At 33.1% G+C, this 20,054-nt stretch overlaps 1 protein-coding gene and 1 long non-coding RNA gene across 4 annotated transcripts in view; one reads left to right on the plus strand and one right to left on the minus strand.

Moving 5' to 3' along the window:
- Nucleotides 1-20,054, plus strand: part of LOC141461438 (uncharacterized) — a 603,016-nt gene that overhangs the window by 221,960 nt on the left and 361,002 nt on the right. The gene's annotated exons all lie outside the window — the stretch shown is intronic.
- On the minus strand, nucleotides 1,776-19,857 carry LOC141461359 (uncharacterized). Of its 2 annotated transcripts, none has more exons than XR_012462807.1 (5): nucleotides 19,497-19,857; nucleotides 19,242-19,340; nucleotides 15,880-16,047; nucleotides 15,395-15,645; nucleotides 1,776-1,902 (listed from the first exon to the last, which is right to left on the minus strand). It is a non-coding gene; the product is annotated as an uncharacterized lncRNA (long non-coding RNA). The 2 variants fall into 2 exon arrangements; XR_012462806.1 differs by lacking the exon at nucleotides 1,776-1,902 and adding an exon at nucleotides 14,996-15,320.

A 20,054-nucleotide genomic window follows, 5' to 3' on the forward strand; every position in this document is an offset into this window, starting at 1 on the left:
AAGCTCCTAGGAAGAGAAAATCTAAGGGTCAGCTACTGGATTCGAACCCGGGACCTCCGCGTGGGAGTCCAGTATGCTAACCTCATAGCTAATCCCTTCCCTGTCAATGAGTTAATATTAATAAACACAAATAAACACAATGTAAACCAATCAGACATCGGACATTAGCGATACCAGTCAACGCTGCCATTTACAAAACTAGAGAGACCCAGTTCAAATTCTTCAAAACCATTTTTCTCCTCAAACTACTTGAAAATCCACGACTACAATTATTTGTTCCTCAAACTCCTACTCTTCTTGGAATTTTCCACCGTAATTATCTTAAGGGCAACTAAATGAGAGAGGCCAAGATTGCTGTTGTCTATTACAGCAACGATTTCTTAACTTTGAATTTTAATGAAGTATATTTAAATAAACGGTGGATAATAATGTTATTTGAGTATCGTGTAACAGAAAAAAAAAACAAGAGTTTAGATCAGTTTGTATTAAATAAGATTATAAAAGAGTTTCGCCGTTATTATGCATGTAATAAAGAACATAAATATTAAAAAAGTTAAGAGCATATTATTTGCAACCCAGTTTTTCTTTTAGATGAATATAATTTCTAAACAAAATTAAACTAGGTTAGCTTCGAGTTTTCGGAATTTAACGAGGCTTCTTGATAAATCCGTGATTGTGGAATAAAACTCAAAACTAGTTCTAGAAAGAGTTAATTCTAGTAAGTTAACTAAGATACCAAAGAAATCATTTATTTGTTTCTTTTTCTTTCATTCGAAAACTTACCGATGTTAAATACATAAAAGAAATGGAGGTATAAGGAGAACTTTAATAAAAACAGTTAACGAGCGCCTTCCATTTGAAAGGCTTCCAATTTCCAATGTCACTTGCTTTCGCTTTCCTCAGTCACTGTAGGCTCTACTAAGTTTTCCCTTTATATTTTCCAATTTTACAACTTCCTCCCAAAACTTCTCTACTCTGTTATTATGATTTTCTTTTTTATTTTTTATTCCTTTCGTTTCAATTGAATGAAAGATTACCTTGCACTTTTACCTTTCATCTTGTTCAAAATTTGTTAGCTTTGCTTTCACCATTTGGGCTACACACTTCATTTCTCTATTTCTTTTTTTTAAATATTGATTTCCATACTCTTATTTTTGAAATTGACAGTTGACAAAGAAGATAAATTATTGTAATGTATAAAATTAAAACATGATTTGTATATTTATTTTGATAAAATTTGCAATTATATTCTTCTTTAAAAAAAAAAACATTTTGCATTGCCACTGCCATCCAGAAATTTCATCCCCTCCCCCTAAATATTGGTTTTTAATTTTCCCCTAACACGTAGAGTAGATATATTTAAAATTTAATAGAATTAAAACCTAGTCTTAAGAGCGAGTGTTGGTCTAGTGGTCAAGAGCGTGGCTTAGTGTGTGGAAGATCCCCAGTTCGAATCCCGCGTATGGCTACTTTTTATTTGTTAGAAAAAATTGTTTATAGTAAAGTATGAGCTTCTGTCCCTGTCCACGACACCTAATTAAGCCCCGCCTGAAAAAAATAGGCGATTACTTTACTTTAAAACCTGGTCTTAGCTACAGCCACAATCCAAACAATTTCATTCCTTCAATAGCATTTAATGTTAAGTGTGTTTAACATTTTCTACAACAAAAGAGATAAATACAAATACAAAAATTGTTCATATCTGTTTAATACATGCATGAAAGAATATTATATTCTGAATATAATATGTATAATATTTAACAAAATATAAGTGATATACTCATTAATTCACTACAGCGGAATCTTGCCTGAATCGATTCTTGACGGTATCGTTTGATATAACTCTACTCTTGCCTTTTTGTTGTATGTAAATTATCAGCTTTGCTTGTTGCCAATGGTCAGCTGTAAAAATAAAAGTAAAAACAAAACAAATACGTTTTAACCCAAAAGACCAACAAAATAACATGCAGGAAAATACAAATCTGTTCTGATTTCTTTTTAACAAAATTTTATTGTTAAGTTTTCAAAACACTTTATGAATATGCAATTATTCAAACTGTTGTTTATTTTACAAATTGTAACCACAGTGTGTGTATTTATAAAGAATCATAATGGCTAAACGGGTTTATAAATATACATATGTATTTATACATATATAAAAACGATCACGTGGCGAACCACAAACCATTTCTCTCACGGATGTGTTTGCCACATTATTTAGTAATTTTGTGATCTCAGGCACCTGTTGGTTAGTCCATGGTGAAGCATTATTTATTTATTTTTTAAAATTGCTACTTTTTTATTTGTAACTGTCCCGAATTATTTACATTTGTATTTACTTACTTATTTATTTAATTTATTGCTTACTGTATTTGAAAATTATTTATTATTTATCGGTTCTATTTCGAATTCCTATTTAGTAAATAAAGTACGTTTCCGGTTGCCTTTGGTCCATCTAGTGATCAGTTGCCGAAGATAGTGGAGAGCTAGTATACTTTACTATCACTTTTTAATGATTACACCTTAAGTACTGTCCAAGACATTGGCTGCAGCACCACTGGTACTTGACATTTTACCCTCAAACCGTTCGTTCATCTATTGAAACACCAAAGAAAAAGATTTTTAAAAAAAATTAATTCCTGCTACCCTCTCTAAAATGGTAATACGTACAATCTATTTGATTCACTAGTAATAGGGGTGAAGTACTTTGATTAAATTTCGTTCATCTGCAGATGAAATCCTAACCTAAATACCACTCGCATCCTTTGACCTAATAAATACAGTAGCTGTACAGATCATCTCTCTCTGTCAGATTTGTATGGAAACAAGAATAACAAATTTCAGCTCTTTTCGGAAAAGGCGATAAAGAAACCCTCCACTGCCTTTTAGGAGCAGGTGCCACAAAGTGCTTAGGCATCTAACATGGACAGGAAATCACAGTCCTTCAGTTGATGTTTTGTGCGGTGGTTCAACTGTATGCTGATTGGAAGAAATGTAAGATAGATGTGTCTTCTAAATCGTGAGGAAGGATTCGTTGTTCAAAAATATGCAGTCCTTCTGGAAGGGGGTTCTAATATTCCCAAAGTATGAAGAAAATGATAGCGTAATAGGCCAAAGAAAATAGATATACTCGTACACATGTAGTAAGAAGTAATTCTGATACAAGAAAATAAGAGATAAGAAGAATTACTAAATTTTAATTAATTAAAACACTCCTTTGCTTTTAACTTAATAAATTTTATTACAATTTCCGGTTGGTTTAGTTTGTATTAGTAAGAGAAGCAACTGTAAATATATTTAGAGAAATAAAACGCAATTTGATAGATATTGAACTAATTGTAATTTAAGCAAATGATTAATTTTTTTCCGTAGAATAAGTAGTTTATTGTTTATTTTGTTAGCTTTTAACTAGTGAAATAGCGGAAAGAGAAGGTTTGAAAGTATGCTTAAGAGAAAGAAATTAATTTTGTTGGGCGTTGGGGCGTGGTTGGTAATTTGCGTGTTTATTGGTAGCGTTCTGTAAGACACGCCACTGTTCATAGATAGATTAGTTGACAAAGTTGATGTTTATACGTTTGTACACATGAATTTAATTTGTAATAATGTGTTAGTGAGGCCTTCTCAGAAATCCTATATTTCTATTTTATTTGATTTGTAACTTACCTAAAGTTCACATTACAAATTTATGAAACATTTATTGATTTTAAATGTCACTTGCGACAAAAAGGATATATATACGAGTATATATTTGTTTATGAATATTGTAGAAAGAAAAATAATAGAATTTATTGTTAGTGTAAGAACTATGGAACCCAGCAAATATGACATATCGTGCACAATTTGTCGTAGTAGAATTCTATTTCAAGTTTAATTAGTTTCAATAATTTCAACCTTTTATTAACCCTGAACTTCCATAATAGTTGGCAGGACTATACGACTGCGATCGTTCTACAAAGAAGTAACTTACCATCTCTCTGTCTTCACAATTCATAAACATTCTCTTTAATTTAATTCTCTATTTAATGTTTCTACTCTCGCATATTTATAAATTTAAGTGAATTATTTCGCTGTTATTGTTCACAATGAACACAGTTTGTAGAGAAGGTTCTGATTAAATGCCAAATAATAGTTTACTTGTAGAGATAAAGGTCGAATGGCCAATTCGATATTAGGGCAAGGCTTGTTTACCGTCGTTCTTTTATCAAAATTTGTGGCCAATCCTCAGGCACTTAATAATATCCTCATCCCTATGGTTTTCATTGTAACGATGACAGTTACAATTGATTGTTTTAATGTTTCATAGCTTGTTATACTCTGATTTCCATAGTTTTGCCACGTATCATGCATACATGATAGAAAGACAAGTGATAACTTTGTCATTTTAGTTGCTTCAACAGTCAATCAATGGGCATGCTCATTTCTATCGTAACAGACACTTTGCATCAGTGTTACTGAGAATCACAGAATAAGTAGATAACTCAGATAAATTTACTATTTACTCCTATCTTCTCCACATCTAGAGCAATGTGCGGATGCTGTGGACTAACTGATTTCTTTTATATTTATGCTAGGCGCCATCATGGTAATAGAGCGGTTAGAGGCAAGGCTCAGGCAAGATGTTATTTGTAGTTCTGGGTTATGGTCTCGGTCTAACCCTCGGATTTTATTTAATGGTAAACCATCTTTATCATCATAATACAACGCCTCGAGAATTTATTAGTTAAGTATGCCTCTGTCCACGACACCTAATTTGGTAGCTAGGAGTAAAGCTCGCCTTTACTTTTTTGCGCTGCAGAGATTATAGTACACTGCTCGAATCAGAGCACAAAAATCTACCTCAAGTTCATTCTTCTGCTTTTAGGACTATGTGAGTGGCGTACAATTCAGCAATAATGCATCTCGCAGCAGGTACTTACAATTCTTAATTAGAGACACAACTCTAGCTACAATTTTGAGGATCATTAGCTACAACCAAGGACCACGGGTAATATATTTTTTTTTTCGTCCTTTTAATGCGGCAATTACTTATGACAAAATGGTGCCCCTACACAGTTCCTGAATTTCCAGATACCTTAATCATGAACAGTCTACTGAAACAGGAGAATTTAACGACAGTGATTTGATTGTGGCTAATTTGTAAAAATATTCATGACATCACAAATCCATATTCAGTTAAAAGATTTTTGCTACTTAGCCCGAAGATTTGAAATACCTTTACTGCTGGTTATATTATATTGTCCAGAGCTTGATGCTTTACTATTCCAAGATATTACTTTAGCTGCATATACTTAGATATGCCGCCTAATGGTGGCATCTCTAAGTAATCGGTGGTTTACCCTAGTTTACAAGCTGACTTTAAATGGAGCTACTTTTGAATGCTCCCAATTACCCACTTATACATAATAAGTACATAACCACATTTATTCTAGTTGGCTTGGATTATGTAAATATATGAAATGTAGCGTCGTTTGTTCTTATTATTTAGTACTTTGTCTAGTTTAAATCTAATCCTTTAGTTGTAAGTATTTCTCTATTAAGTAAAAATGTAATTATATTCATATTTATCCTCCTTAAAGGGATGCCGCTGTGTAAGAAATCAACGTTTAAATGATCTTATAATCAATATTTTTCTTTATGCGCCTCAATTAGAAGCTGGATGCTCCGACAGTCAGTGCCAGTGATACTGGGTTCGATATCTGGACCTTGCTTGGCATTATATTTATTGTGTAAATAACCTTCCTTAGATTTCCTTTAGTATTTACGGGATTTAAAGTTAATCTAGCTATTCCAAGTTGGACCTAAGAGATTAATTATTATTTATTATGAATAATTTTGTTTGGAAATATCATGGAATTAAAGATACGAGTAAAATACAGGATGTGCAAACTGTATCTCCTGAAATCTTCTCTGATCTTCTTTTCCTTCAGTTTGCAATTCCATGGTATACTCTTCTTGTCTGCAATTTACTTTGATTTCTACACAAACAGTCTTATTATCTAGACATTTTGAATAGATTATAACAATTGACTGTTTGAAGAAATAAACTAATAAACGAAAACAGAAAATCAGATAAATAATCAGACATTATGATTTGTCGTTTTAATAAGCGTGATGTGTTAATTGAAATACAAAATTTATTTCTAATTAAGATATCTTTTCTTCAATTACATTCCAATAGGAAAACGCCCTCGGGCTTCGAGATTTGAGAAAAGCACAAGACAATTCCCAAAATGTAAGTACTAAGCTTTTGTTACATTCCATGTACTCGTATATATATATATTTTTTTTAATATTAGTGGAAATTTAAGTAGAAAGAGTACTAACACTGAGAGGAGAGAGAATATTCTGTTTTAATTTACTAATTGCCTCGCTATCCGGCCAACAGACCCGCACAGTTCGCTCCTTTATTAATGTAACATTATATTTACACTGTGTACAGGAGGTTTGGTGAAGTTGGATGTGTTCATATGTGCGCTATTCTATTAGTTAATGCATATTGAAGAAGCCTTAGAGTAGAACACATGTAAGAAAGCACTGGGCTTGTTCATGTTGTAAGAAAACTTTACCATTCAAGGATGAAATGTAAACACTTTCCTTTTATACAAATCCGGTGAAATATTCACAAATTATTACACACTATATATGTATGTAAATTAATTGAGTGTAAAATTTTACTTCTTGTAACCAATGTTAAATGTTAAATTTCTCATTTTCCTTTTAGTATTTAACTTTGAATAACTACTTATAAATTGTATTGTTACTAGCAATGAAGAGTGTTGTCTAAAAGAAGAGAAGTGAACACAAAATTTTGACCCGTCCAAAAATATAACAATACTGGACGGAGGCTGGTAAGTACACTGGAAAAAACTATGGGCGCCATTCACCTCAGGTGTGCCAACCAACTTAAGAACATTCGGATCGCTTGCCATCATTACTACAATAAGCAACGAACAATCAGCAATCGGAATTCCACCGAACTAAAATAGAGTATAACTGAAAGTAAACTTACAGTGTATCAATTAATTAAACATTACTGTTAATTATCTTTGTTGGCTGATTCATAGTTTCAATAGGATGAAAATATAACTGCCAGTTTCAGTCATGATATATTTTTATTTTATCTTCTCATAAGAAGATTACCTTAGTCCCTAAGTCGAAAGCTCGGTCGTAATAAAAATATATCATGACTGAAACTGGCAGTTATTTTTTTTTAATCCTATTAAGAATTAACACTTTAATCAATATCATTTCAACAAGATAATAGATTTAATTGTTTAGTGATTCTAGTTGCAGGATCAGTCCATTCCAAACTATTGTTACCCATAACTATAGCCACTATAATCTGCTAAAGCTAATGTTATTAATGTTCCACCTAAACTAATGTCTCCCTTTGTGATGTAAGTAGTTACGTGCTTATAAAGTTACAAAAGTGTTCAAAATGATTTAATTTTATTATTATTTTTATTTATTTATTTAGTAATCTGTCATTTGTATAAATGTATACAATGAGTAAATATGAGATATGATGAACTGGTGCGGGAGGAGCAGGAGGAGAGAAACTACCCAGTAGTTTCACTCTCTAAACATTCGGAATACCAAAAAAGAAATTGTCAATGAGATTTAAAATAATGATAATAGTAATAACAATAACAATAAAGTAAAATTTGATTAAAAGAGACAATTTAATCGTGATAATGAGGCCAATAATTGCCAAGCAGTTCCGCTCTTATAAAGACTAGATTAATACCACTTCTGAAGATTCTGTGACCACCTAGAAATAAAATAAAAAGAAGTCTACTATAGTCCTTCAAATTGCACTGAAGTCACTTTGTCCATATTGTGATATTTCTGGACTGAATGAAATGAATAAAAAGAAGCAATCAGTATAGTAACATTCCGTATTATACATAAGCAACACTCATTATATATAGTTCTTTAATTCAGTTAGCTGGGTTTTTGTATGAAATATTAGTCTGCAGTCTGATATTATTATAAGTTTCATTACATTAGATTGGATTAGATTAAATTAGGGCGGCCTCACTACGACCCCTTTGGATCTATTGTGGCTCCCCGACTTTAGAGCTCACCCTCCAGACCCGTCCATTAATTAATCAGACTCTTAATTCTGGAGAGTGGCCCCTGGGTAAAGCTCTCAGGCCTTGGTTTTTCCTCCCAGAGAAATAACATCCTTAGCCATACGAGCCCCTCACACTGACACAACACGTGCAGTGCCGTTTCCTCTTCTTCCTGACAGAACCTATAAAAGCTATCATCTGCCAGGCCCATGCGATGCATGTGTTTTATGAGCCGGCAGTGGCCAGTTAATAGGCCTACAATTATCCTTATAGCCCCACGGCCTTGACGGATTAATTCTGCGGTCAACCTCAGCGAATAGCCTCTGATGAACTCCTTCGCCTGTCTCAGCCCATTGGTGGCAAGCCACCTCTCCTGAGCCCTACTCTAGGTGACCTTTCTTAAAATAGGAAAGGACGTCTCTTGTCCTTTTTTTCAGATATTGTTCACACAAATCTAATTTATTTAATAGTATTTTTGATTTAAGTTCTGACTTCCGAGACTTCTTCATTTGGCGTGTTGTTTTTCTGTTCTAACTGAACTGAATAGATGAACAGGTTATTGATGTAACGATGAACTTTTTATGAATAAGTATGTAAAATATGAATGTACCCAGGCCAGAATAATATCTAATTTTTTACCTAATTTTTTTAGGGAGTCCTTTTTTTCGAACTTTATAGAGTTGGCAACCCTAATTATAACAGTACAGAGCATCAAAATTTAAATGTTTTCAGTTTCAAATAAGGGTGAATAAAGCATGCCTTATCTATCTGTTGGGACCTTCGATATTATCAAGCAGTAATTACAATTGGAATAGACAAATTCGCGAGGACAGCCTTTGGTTTTTCTTTTTATTATTTATTAAGTGGTTTTTTGTTTTTAATCAAAGCTTAAAAAAAAGTTTAATACAAGTAATGATTTACTTTGTCAAAAAATATTTTGGGTTAGCAATGAACAGAGCAGGGTAACTTAGCTGGAACAAATCTTATCTTGGCTTGCTTATGCTAAAAAGCTAGTAGGTGGGAAAAGTAAGCCGATAGAAGAGGAAAATTTGTTTCTCTAGTGGTAAGATAGCGGACGGAGGAGGGTATATGCTCAGAGGTTAAACATATGAGGATTCCAAGCGGTAAGTTGGTCGACAAAGTAACACCTGCTTTGCATAGTGATATACATGCTGGTGAAGATGGTAACGAGTGTTCCGCTAGAGTGTGCGCGAGGGCATGCTAAGAAGACGGAAGGTAAGCTGGCTGTTACAATAAAAACCTTTGTCTCTTCAGTTATAACATGCCACAGGAGAACGGAGCAGCTCCGACTTCTAACATTGTCTACTCTTGCAGCTTCCTTCGTCCTCTTCTATCTGACACTCGCATTGTCTCTCTTCTTTTCGCTACCAGCATGCAGTTTATTCTCTACCAGTCCTGCCTTTCAAGTTGACACCATGCCGTATGCGCACGCAAACTAAATTGTGAACTGTGGGCACAATAAATGTGCATACATTATACACATCTTCACTCTCAACTGTGTTTGAAATAAAACCTAAGTCTGATCTTAGCTTCTGTAGTGTAAGTTGGCGTTAGAAACACTTCCTGTAAAAAATATTTTAAACTTGAAGTATCTAGACGCCTCGATGGCCCGAACCGTTAGAGGCAAGGACTTCAGGCAACAAAATATCGCAACAAAAATAATAAAAGCCCGGACAAATTATAATTGTTTTTAACTGATGATTCATTAGCCACTGTTACAAAGCTGTTGGCTAGAACCAACTATTACAATATTCGGACATCCCTTGTGTAAGAACTGGAGAAGAGGGTGTTGTGGCGTTAACCTCCCAGATCCCTCTCTTCCCAGCTTATGACGCCAGAGGTTTCCAAAGCGTCGAACCTACTTTCTTAAAGAACGTTAGAGGGTCCATCATGTCCACGAACACCTTTATATCCTAATGGACGGAAACTGAAACTCAGGTATTCATTTGTACTTCTATTGAAGCAAAAACTACATATTTCTTGGATGAATTTCTTTTTTTGGCTTCAACCACTACAGCTTGTCATGGTTTTTAGTTGTAGGTTACTTTTATACTAGCACTAGCATTGCTTTTGTTTGTTTTTCAGTTTGGTATTCAAGAATAAAAGTAAAATATATGCAATTGATGTTAATGATTAGTGATGATGAGTAATGAAGTTGATGTAATTTTCGAAGATTAGTAACGAAGTTACTTTTTCGAAGATTTACAACAAATCTGGATAGCTAAGTTTTGTTTAACAATATATCTAAACAATAGACTTTCAAAATAAGTAATAGTTTTTATTTTATATGATATAAATATTAAGTTAAATAAGGTTCATGATTCAATAAAGGAGAAATCCGATGTAACTTCAATCAATTGTTGACTTAAAATTGCAATAATGGGACTTGTGGGCCCACGTGTCACCATTCCATTGACTTTCCCACGTGTCGCGTTGCGGATTAAAAAACCGTAAGTTCTTAAGATAACTATAAAACAGAACGTTAAATGCCAATTGGCATTAGTGATTATGTCATAGTAAAGTTTTATTTATTACACCATTAATGGTAGACAAATCTTTTTGCTTACGCCAACAATAAATTTAAAGTAACTAAATATAATATCACACTAAAAATTCTGTGACAAAACTAACATAAAAAAACCATTATTATAATTGGAACAATTTTTATTCACTCATGTCTAACTTGTAACAATGTGGGCACCAGCGAAATATACACAAATGTGTATAACGAGGGGTTTTTTCTCCATTTTTATATTTATATATATTCGAATTTTACCCCGATAATAACCAAAATACTATTTCCTAGTAATCATGGCTTCTCTACTGACGTAATAAAACACATCATCACTCACACATCGCTCACAGTGACGTCATCAACACTGACACGTTCGGTGTTGGGTAGAAGACTGATGTTTGGAACTAAATTTAGCAAAACCTTAAGGAAAATTCAAATGTTGGTTACATATGGTAGCTAAAATTGAAGATGACCGCATTATAAGGAAATTTTTGTTTTGTTTTTTCCAAGTAAATCTGTTGCGGCACTTACAAATTCACAAGAATAATTTAAAAATTTAATTGTAGAACTAATAATAAGAAAGTAAAGTCTTGCAAATACGCATTTACTAAATTTTCATAATATTATCTGATAACTTTCTAATAACTTTTCCGCATTATGAGCTAAAATATTTAGGATATATTCGTTCATGTCTCTTCTACAAGATACTCGTACACAGAGATACTGCCACATTTAGCTATAAACATGTGCAGAGTATTTCCCAAAAACGTTTAGCTATGATAGATAAAAAATATTGCAGTTATGGAAGAATTAATTAATTTTTTTTGAGTGGTTAACAATAAAGCTCCAGAGAAATGTCAGTTGAGCACGTGAGCAGTATGAGGTCGCTACTATTACGTATCTTGGCTCTAATACTATTCTATAAAGTGAAATGATCACGAAATGTTTTAGTAACTCCAATATACATGGTTTGTTTACTAGTGTGTCTGTATTTACACAACTTTCTTAGGCAGTATTTACACAATATTAGTGCAAAGCACGGAATAGAATACTTTCTTTGATGAAGTGCTGCCACTAGAATTGCTAGAGGGATCTTGTTACTCTTAACCACATTTGAAAAATGTTATCTTCATCCTTTGCACAGTTAAATATTCTTATCTAAAGTATTTGTTATTTTATGAAATATTTTAGCTTTCCTGGGGACCAAGAAATGTTAAAGAATAATAAAACAGCATCATCAATTGATGTTGCCAACAGTAGCCACTTGGAATTCTTCCCAATCGTCCTCACTGAACAAACGCTGACAAGATTTCCAACTTTTAGTTATACATTTTTCAACTTTACATCATTGTAAAATGAACACAAACAAACTGCATAGACATAGTCCATTTGCTGAGTTGCTCTGGCAAGATTGGCATAAAAGCTCGCTATTAATTTCCGAATTTCGCAATGAAAAATTTAAGTTTAATAAATCTTAACTAACTGGTGAAATAAGAACAAGAGAAAGGAAAGTTCCTTTTTAGGTACGTAGGATTTTCTTAGCACTCCAACAAAATCTACATCAAAAATAGGAGGAATTTGGAAGTGGGACCCTGAGCACGAGAAACCAAAACAATACTTGAGATTTTCTCTTCCTAGGAGCTTCTTACAGCTCACTGTCCGGTGATGGACAGTGTTGTCTGTAACGAGAGAACACTGTCCGGAGGCCGGCAGTGCACTGGAAAAAGCTCCGGGCGCTAATAACCTCAGCTGTTGATGCGCAAAAATAAAAAAAAAATAAAAAAATAAATACTTGTGATCAGATGTGGATTTCAGAACTCTCCATTTAAATCTTCTCAAAAGAAAGTATTTTATTCACCAAATGCATATAAATTTAAAAAAAGGTCAGTTATATTAGGAATGAAAGTTTTATACTCAAAAAGAAATCCGTTGCAAGCTGGACATTGTAAAAAAGACTAAAGATGTGAAGTCAATTGATGCAGAAGCCTAAAAATTGACTAGAGGATATTGAGCAAAGTACCTAGGTCAGTTTAATACCTAAACGAAAATTCTAAACATTTCCTAAGGATGTAACAGCAATTAATGTAGAAAACAGTAAAAGTTAACTTTAATACATAATGAGATAAATATGGTTGCTGTGAGGGGCCAGCTGCTTCTTGGGACTGGAGGTTGGTTGTGATTGATGGACGACAGTTCTGTGAACAAGCACTCCTCCATTAATAGGCATGAGTTTCTAAATTATTCCAGTATGTTTAACTATTCCATGTTGAGCAAACATAAAACAAGATTGAGGTGGCCTGAATAAACATGAAGATATAAACCGGCCCCTTTTATTCATTAAAAAGTGATCTGAAATATTTATTTTCAATATTTACAGAGTAAAAGATTGATGTAGAGGAATTCGACTAATGGTGAAGTTACAAAAGAAATTCCATTTTTTTTTTTAAATTAATCATTTTTTTTTTAACAAAGATAAACAATATTACTTATTTAAATATCTAACATTAATCTAAAGAGTTCGTTTAAAGAGCTGGAGATGCTATTTACACCAAAATTAATATGTATTCAATTCTGTAAGATGCGCCAATTATTTTCTTTGGAGAAAAATTATTTAAGAGATATTTTTGTTCCATCTCTCTTCATCACTGTCTTTTTTAAAATAAAATTTAAATAAATAATGAATTAAAACGAAATAATGAATATTTTATCTTATGAATTTGAAATGAGATAAGAAGTTTAGGAAATAGCAGGTTACCTTATCAACAGCCATACATTTTAATGAGTTCTCAAGATTTTTTTTATTTATTAAAGTAACTATATTATATTGGAACAATTTAAATGAGAATTTTATGATAGAAAATGTTTTATTTTATTTTAAAATATTTTCGTTTTACTTAATATACATAAAGTTAGAGCTAAAAATCGATAACACCGACTACCAGTTGTCATTAAAAACTTATTGTGGATTATTGGTAGTCAGACAGAAGAAGTGTGTAACAAGAGATGATAATTTGCCTAATAAAAATTACAAAATGTTTTTTGCACTCGGTCATTACAAGAATTCATGAGATGGACACATGGGCGTTGCTAGCTTCCAAGCAGCTTACATTTGTATAGAGCTAAGGGAAGGAAAGTAGCCAGAACAAAGAAGATATATGTAAATGTTGATGAGGAAGTAAGTGATATTATTTAAGGGAAAATTAAAAAAAAGGTCCTGAGTTCATGGCAAATTGGCGAGCAGTTCAAATATGAGTTGGTTCTACGTTGACTTATAATTTCCAGTTAGTATACAGGGTTCATAATGCTCTCTTCGCAAGCTGGCGAATGGGCGCTCTAGCTTAGATTATCGGGGTCGGACCTATGGTACCACAGCCAAAAGAGGCTTATTGTGCCCTTCCCTTTGGATCTAGTAGATGAAACCTCCCCTACTAAAGAGGTGGAGTACTTTCCCTACTAGTTCTTTTTGTGCTACTATCTCCTTTGGGCTCAAAGATCCAAAGATTTCATAGCGCAATCACTCGATTGCATCGCAATCGAACAGCCAGTGAGAGGCCGTTTCTTCCTCATCCTGACACAATCTGCACAACGGTTCCGAGCTAATAAGCCCCTCCTTGTACAGATGACAATGCCCTATGTGTACTGTGTATGTAACAGTATATGTTGCTCATGTTCATGTTGTTAGGCTGCCTGCAGGGTCGCCAATATACCCTGAAGAAGTGGCTAATCCACTTCCTCCTACGGGGGCGCTCTAGCTTACTGATTGAGCATATCAGCAGGCAGAGTCTTTACATCGCGAGAATAGCTGGAACTATTTTTTGTTGATGAAAAGAAAAATGTTTTTGGATTTTAATTGTTCATTACCAAAGTACCTTTCCTGCTTCTAACCTTCCAAGAGTTAAAAAAGTAAAGTAATATATAAAAATTACTTTACTCTTAAGATAACTTTACTATATTGATTGTCGTGCGTGCGAAGAAAATTGTTTTAAACAGTCTTAAAAACAGCCACAGTTTACTTACCTAAACCAAAATGAAATTTCCAACATGGGATTGAGTTTACAGAATTATTTTAATATCGCAATACGCCAACATGATTCACTATTCATTTTCTAAATACGATCAGCATGCTTCGAAAGAGCTAATTTTCTGGCATCACTTACTGGGCTGGATGAAAATGACATAACTTCACTAAGTTATTTGCTGTTATGAGGAATGCTACAAAACACCGAAGCATCATATACTCACAAGTTCTATTGGTTTACTAAATAGGAAAAACGTGTTGTCCTGGGCGAAAGACGTTTGGCATAGATAAAAAAATCTTTTCAAAAACAATATACTACAAACCAGGGTTTAAAACCTAGAAGAATAAGTAAAACCCATACTGCAATCAATACTATCTAGACTTCAGACACTTAGATGTATCGTGAGAAGGATCAAATTTATCGCATAAAGAAGCGAGTCTTTGAAACGACAAAAAGGAGAGATCAATGTTAGACTTAGTTCTGGTTCTGACATTGGAATTATGTCTGATATGAATTTAACGGATTACGGATTGGCCTTTAGAGACAGATCCATTGCATTGCAATCACCTTTCTACTTTATGCTTAGATCTTGGTTCCGCAACTTGACCCTCGATCACAAACGATACACTGAGAACCCATTCAATGCCAAGGTGTTCTTTATTGCTGCTTATTGTTTTGTCCTCCTGCTACCTGGGAAATATTTGAACAGATTCTCAAGGAATTATCAAGTATAACAACTAAAATTAGTTTTCACGTTTGTTTACCTGATTCTGTAAGCATATTGAGCATTCCTCATCATTTTTTATATATTGATGTTTCGAGGAAAAATTGAGGACTACACTGTTGACATGTAGTGTATCTCTGTTTACTGTACGGGTTATCTGAAGGAGAATGCCCGTAAAAGACCGGAGATCGAATCCGGGTAACAGCAAAGTCTTGGATGAAGTACTGCATTGCAGGCAAAACTCACTCAACAATATTCCTTTATTAGTTCTGTTGTGGTGTACTCATCGTTCTATAATACAATTAAAATTTAATTTCAAACTTTATTATTACAAAAGTACAAAATTGAACATGGTCTAGAACAAATACTGATAAAGAAGGTCAATGCAATATATAATGCACCTATATATTATATTTATTTTAAAGAATACTATTTAAAGACTTCAACTAGTACGATTTCTTTATGAAAACTTTCATTGCACTGCTTTTATTATAAGTTTAAAGGTTGCTTTAAGTTGCTTGTTACCTGATAAAGCAGGTTTTCAATTCTAAAGTTCACAATAATAAAGCCCTCAATGTGCTGTTAGATTCAGTTCCCAGAATAAACTTATTTTTTGTATACTTTATTGTATTTTTCATTTCTGTTATTGCCGTATTTTTTATTAAAACTGAAAGCTGTGTCCAAGTAAAGTAACTAAAAAAATAAAGACAAAAAGTACTGTCGTTATTAAAACTAGAGTGGACCCATTTTTATAATTTTTTTTTTCTTTGTAAATGACTTTTTTTCAAGATTAAAAATCAAGGAGAAAAGAATTGAGAGATATCATTGAGAAAGCCTTCTCTTATTTAATATTTAATAATTCAAATACATTTTTATAATTTAAAAATCTACAAATTCACAAGCAGAATGTAAGTTGTTCAATATTGCTGAATGTAACTAAATAAAAATTGGGTTGCATTTAACCACCAAAATTCCTTCATGCTTTCTCATTTTAATGAGAAGCTTATTCTTTCTAATAGGAATCTCCATATTGAAGTATTGATTCATCAGCTTTCTTTCGAAATTGGGCATCATCAGTTTTTGACCAACACGTCCAACTTTCATGATGTCCAACTTTAAGATTGTCTACCCTTATTTTGTACATTATTTACATGATCACGGTACTGCGGATACCTTAATGTCTTCGTAATTTAACTTAAATTCCTGGATTCACGACAGTTTAGGACAATTTCTTTATTACCTTTCTCTTCAGAGAGTTTGTGAAAACTAGCCGATTCTTTTGTTTGTTTAGTTTTTTGACTATCCCACTGAGTGTTTGAGGATGTCTTTGAACCTGTGAAAGTGTAATATTTCTCTTACATTTCTGGGATTGGGTGGATTGTTTTTAATCTGTTCTTGAGATAGCTATAATTTTGCCAGTGATGCAGGTGTTCTAAGCTTTTTCAGGAAACATTGAAGCATAGGATTCATCGTGAAAGTTAACCTGACAATGAAACAATAGTTGTAACTTCAGTAATTTTTTTTTTTAAGGTTAGGCTTCCCGAACATCTTCGCTTGGGTCATACAAGTGATGGCAGTGTACACTTTCAACTTCCTTTGTTAGTGCCGGCCATGGAGTATCTTAAAGTGAAGCGATTTCCCAGTCCCTTCATCTTTCTTGGCTTCTACTGCATGATACACCAGACTCTCTTATTTAACAACGGTAGTTTTAGATTATGGAAACCCCGAAAGTTAATCCCGCCATGGGAGATATTCAATCTTCCAATCCTCTTATTGCACATCTTAATCAGTCTAACTTCTCAGCATGTCCAATCGTTTACTGGTGGAAAAAGAAAGAAAAAAGAACAGTAGTAACTGAAAATAGAGTAGACTTTAATGATTTTAACAAAACCTGATAAAGCTTTTTATAAAAATGGTCTTCTTTCAGCAACTTTAATAAATTTAGAGAAATTTAACAATAAATTTTGCTTTACCCTGCTTTTTCTTTCTCTTTTATACTTTATTGTATTAAACGACTTCTTTAACCCGCCGAAGGCATATAATTTTTGGAATTCACTGCTTTTATCATCCATTGTACATCTGGCTCTATTTATTGAATTTTATTTAGTGTGGTTCTAGGATCGGTTGTAATAGTGTGACCTGCAAGGCAGATAATGTAGTATTGCTATGCTTATCGGAGGTTTTGGAGAAAGTTTAGAGGTTGAAGAGGACCAGAAAGAGAAGAATGTTAGAGAACATGTTGAGAAGGGAGTATGAAGAAGCAGTCTAGATTGTAAATTGGACATGGAATAGCTTTAGGCCTAATCCTAAGCGACCTAATAGCTAAAAGCAACAGATCTAAAGCGTAATGTGAACTGTAATGTTTTAAATGGGCATCGAGTATGCGATTACAACTCTAGATTTTAGACACAAATGGTTGCACACATTATCTATCCAAGTCCTAAGTGTACTGTGTGAATGTTTTGGATATCAACGGCAGAGTTAATCGTGTTGTTATTCTGAAATTTATAATCAGGGACGCCAAGATCCCAGTAGAAGTGGCTGATGTAATTGCTCCCAAGAAGAATAAGTGTATTACGATCTAATTTTTCTATGTTCGCCCATTAGAATAGCTATAGTACTTTCTGATATTGGTTAGTTAGGAGATTTTTTATCCTAAGAGGAAAAGAAATTTCTAATATGTAATTAATCTGTAATGCACCCTGGTATTTAATTGGCTGATCTTTCATAATGGTAAAATGTTCCCAAATCAGAATCAGTGTTAATTGACCTATCAGCAAAGGCATGCTTATGTATGCTAGACTTGATGGATTGGTTATACTTGGTTAATAAATTAGATATGGGAGTATTTGCTATAATTTTGGCCCTTAAAATTGAAATAATAACTGTGAACAATAACGTAAAGAATCATGTTTCACGCTACTCAGACAAAACTTTAATGAACTGTTCTGGTTTTTACAAAAAATAAATCAGACATTAACTTTCAGAACATTTTCATAAGAGAGGCTTTTATTAAAATAACCTATTCTTATCTTCCACGATTCCCTGCACTGAAATTATGCTGCCAAAAGCTCTTCATTTCTCATACAGCCCCAATGGACCTGATCTAAACCCATTTATCAAAAGCATGGCATTTATCAAAACCCATTAGCCGTATTTGAGAGACAACCTCACCTAGCTTATTCAGTAAATTTCCCCAGCGTAGTTTTCTCCCATGCACCATAGAAAGGGATCCAACCCTATTTCTCTAGAGACAGATGTCTCAGGCGATTGTTGATGGACACTATACTTCTTATATAATATTAATGGGATGAATTGATCAATTTTACAATGGCGCTAAATATTTAAAGAATCTTTGTTTTTTAAAAAATCATTCGCAAAGTGCCGTTCCTTTCATTGAAAACTAAAACCTTTATTCAGATTATCTCTAGTGTTTTCTGAACTTGCATAACTTATATGGCACAAGTTGAAGTGTAAATTAAGTTTATTTTTTAAGTCGGTTACGTTTATTAATAGGTTTGTAGTTTCTTTTATCTTATATGTAAGTGACTAAAGTTCTTGTCGTGATGAGTTCTGGTTTCAGTTATGATTTTAATTGCACACTAACAGTAACTTACTTTTGTCACATAAAGAATGGTGTGTAATTTCGATGCTGTAGTTTTAAGAACTTTTATTTAAAGTGTTTACTTTTCTTTTAAACTGTGGCTTGTTAATTGTAGAAGTTAAATTAAATGAAGCTCGACTTTTGGTCTGATGGTTTCATCTTGAAGTAATGCTTACATTCCTACCCACTGAAGTATGAAGCATTCTATATACAACTTCTAACTTACATTCTACTTGGATAATATTAACTTTAAGTTACTTGTTAATCTAATGAACTCCTTTACCTAAATGCTTGCATTAAGTATACTCTTAATCCAACGTCAGTCAATTTTATCCACTTAGGTAAACCAAAGTACTGATTATTGAATCCCAGATGTACCAGCCTACAAAACAAACACCAAGGAAATAATATGTACTTTCTGTTAGTTTAAGATTACTAAGTGAACATAGCTGCCTTCATTTCTGCGAAGACGAAATGTAATTTTATCTAATCAATAACCACTTAAACATTATAATTCTCTGAAAGCTGGTATACTTACTTTTCAACTTCTTGTAGCACTTGTTGAAATTTAATTTTATATTTGCATAAACTAGATGATGTATAGTTTACCCACAACAGTGTGTTTTACGTTTTAACCTTTTGTTTTGAGCTGTAAGTACAGTAATGTTTAACTGCGCATGCCTGTTTCTTAATTCGTTAATAGTTGTCAAGAGTTTTAAATAAAACAGTTAATCAATCCAGCAATGCACTCAATCCTTGAAATATACGGCTATAAAATTGAATGATACCGCGTCCAGGCTTGGATTTCATTTAAATTTAGTGTTCACTTTTACTGGAACCATTAGGAGACAATTTACCAGACTATGTTTCTCTACCATATCTTGGACTTATTAGCACGACTACTTGACAAAACATTTTTAAAAAAGCGACATTAAACAACAAAGAGGTCAACGAAAGAAACGGCCCAGTTAATTTGCCAGTGGTAAAAATAAATAATAAACATACATAAATAAATAAACTTATAAATAAAAAGAAAGTTGCATTTTATATTAGGTTTTATATTTAATCTAAATTCAAGTGGTAGGTAAATAACTTG

Source organism: Rhodnius prolixus, unplaced genomic scaffold (genome assembly GCF_049639745.1).
Source record: "Rhodnius prolixus isolate KJV_2025 unplaced genomic scaffold, Rpr scaffold_1, whole genome shotgun sequence".
In the NCBI taxonomy this organism is placed as follows: Eukaryota; Metazoa; Arthropoda; class Insecta; order Hemiptera; family Reduviidae; genus Rhodnius; species Rhodnius prolixus.